The sequence below is a fragment of the Bacillus rossius genome, chromosome 1, assembly GCF_032445375.1.
Source record: "Bacillus rossius redtenbacheri isolate Brsri chromosome 1, Brsri_v3, whole genome shotgun sequence".
Taxonomy (NCBI): Eukaryota; Metazoa; Arthropoda; class Insecta; order Phasmatodea; family Bacillidae; genus Bacillus; species Bacillus rossius.
In genome coordinates, this window is record NC_086330.1 from 375,332,887 (window position 1) to 375,335,858 (window position 2,972).

The following is a 2,972-nucleotide window of genomic DNA, read 5'->3' on the forward strand; positions in this document are numbered from 1 at the left end:
CTGGACGGAGCGGGTCAGCGGACAGCTGCGAGGGGAAGCGCGCACTTGGTGGTCTCAGGCGGGGGGATACGATGTGGGATGGGAAGACTTCTCACGCCGGGTGGAGGCTCGGTTCAACGACGCGCGCACCCAGAACAAATGCCGCAGTGAATTGTTCAGCCGCGCGCAAAAGAGTGGGAAAAGGGTGGAGGCGTTTGTTTATGGCAAACTCCGGCTTTACCGCCGCCTTTCACTCGGGGGCTGCGCCGACTACGTGCTCCCTTTCATTGTAGAGTTGGTGTCTCCCGAACTACGCCCATTCTTGCGTGGGGTAGCTTCGCACGGACTAGAAAACTTCCTCGCCCGAGCCAGGGACATAGAATACGATCTGATGGCGCACCGATGTACCAAAAACATCGCGACGCCGCGCCCAACTCCGCAAACTCAGGAGGCGGTGCAAGCAGTCGTTCTGTACGTAGAACAGCCGCATCAGAGAGATAACTACCGGCCTTACACTCTGCCCCGGGGAGGTGATGAGCGTCACAAACCAGCCCGCCCAGCCGGGCCGTGCAACAACTGCGCCGCGAGGAGCGCCGCGGCGGACCACAGAGTGCCCAAGACAGTCGCCCGCATCGCTGTCGCTACTGCCCCACGGTGGAAAACCACTGGCACAATGTGTGTCCGACACGCGAGGCCATCTGGCCGGCGCGAGGGGGGGGGGCCGTACCTTCGGGAAACTCCGTCTAGGGAGCAGTGACATCGCTGGCCACCGCCCCCCTACCCTTCGTCCAGCCCCGCACACGAGTGCGCCACCACAGCCACCAGGTCGCGATGACGCCCCACCCAAGCGCACCACGTTCCAGGACATCGGGGAGCAACGCCTCCCTCCAAGAAGTGACGCCTCTAATTGGGCGTCGGCATCGGCGTAACCCCCGCCCACGTCTGCAGCAGTCGTCCAGCCGCCATCTCATCCCCCTAGCACTAGTGGGGACAGCCTGCCTCATCCGTTTGCGGCCCGCCCCAGGTCGCCGGCGAGCGACGCCGCCCACCAGGAATCGGCGCCGCCCCCGCCCGCAGCTGCAGGGCCGAGTCGGTCCAAAACCCGCCTGGGCCGAATGGGGCCAGATGCTGCGGAGATGATCTGGATCCCAGTGGAGCTGAATGGGCAGTCCATAGCCGCGCTAGTGGACACTGCAGCCACACACACTTATGTCGCGGCCCACCTCATTCCTGAGGGGGACCTAGTGCCGGAGGTCAACACCATCCAGCTGGCCACTACTGGGGCTAGCACGCTAACGACTGGGCGTGCCTAGGTAAGGATTGGCATTAGAGACATTGTGAGCTGCACCAGTGCCCTGGTTGTGCAGGACCTTCGCGATAACCTCATCCTGGGGATACCCTGGCTGGTGCAAGAGGACGCCACTGTTGAGGTCCGGGCAGGGAGGATCCATGTGGGGACCAGGGGCTGCCGAACTGTATATGAGCTGAGACACACCCCACCCCCTTCCCGGGCCGAACTCCCCCGCCTAGCTGATCTCCGCCACAATGTTCCCCCTGAGTACCACAGATTATTAGAGACAGTCCTGGAGTAGCAGCCCCAGGTGTTCTCCGCAGCAGACCAACTACGCTGAACCAATGACACAGAGCATTGCATCCCCACCAACCCTCACATCCCGCCTTAAGAGAAATCATTCGGGTTTGGGCCCCGCGAACTACTTGCCATCAAGGAGCAAATCGCAGAGATGTTGTGCGATGGCGTCATAGAGCCTAGCGAGTCCCCATACAACTGTAGGACCGTAATGGCAGACAAAAAAGACGGCTCACTTAGATTCTGTGTTAATTTCAAGCCAATCAATAACCTCAACATCCCCGCACCACCATCCCTCATCAACATCTCAGAGGCCCTCACGGGGTTAGGAGACGCCCGCATCTTTTCGACACTTGACCTGAAGTCGGGTTACTGGCAAGTCCCAGTAAGCCCCAAGGATCGCCCCAAGACCGCGTTCACGGCGCCCGATGTGCGGCGCTTTCAGTTCTACGCGATGCCGTTTGGGCTGCAGGATGCCCCCGCGACATTCCAGACCATGATGGTCCGCGTCCTGGACGGGTACATCGGCGAATTTGCCACCGCATACCTGGACGACGTGATCATCTGGTCACGGACGTAGGAGGACCATGCCCACCATCTCTCGCTGGTCCTCGAACGACTCGCCACACACGGACTCACATGCGCGCCACACAAGTATTACATCGGAGCCCGTGAGCTAGAGTACTTGGGGCACATCGTCAGCGCCGAGGGTTGCCGCCCCATCCCCGAACAGCTAAGCCTCATTGACAGGAAACAGGCGCCCCGCACCAGGAAGCAGCTCCAGAAGCTAATGGGGCTGTTAAACTGGTTATGCTCATTCATTCCCGGTGGACGGAAGCCGCGGACCAATCACTCATCCTAGTGAAGCAACAGTTCCGCGAGTGCCACAATCTGTCACGTCTGGCCCCAGACAAGTCCATCTTTGTCCAGACGGATGCCAGCCAGGACGGTATGGGCGCGGTTCTCTACCAGGTGGGTGATGTTGGGGAACGGCGGGTAGCAGAGTATGCAAGTGCCAAGTTCGGCCCCGCAGAACGACGCTATCACGTGAACGAGCAGGAGTGTCTCGCGGTGGTGTGGGCCCTCAAACGCTACCGGCACCACCTTGAGGGGAGACCATTCACCCTGCGCACGGATAGTCAGTGTCTGCGGTGGCTGGACTCCGCCCAGGGACGAAAATCGAAGTTCATCCGCTAGGCACTCATGCTCCAGGGCTTCACATTCCATGTCGAACACGTCCCTGGGTGAGAGAACCAGCTGGCAGATGAGCTGTCCCGTCACCCAGACCCCGATACCATCTTCCAAGACACTCAAGGGTGGGATGACCTGATGCCACCGTCCCACAAGCCAGCTACCGGCCTAGCAGCATCACCTCCAGCGGCACTCTACGTCATCGGGCAAGCGG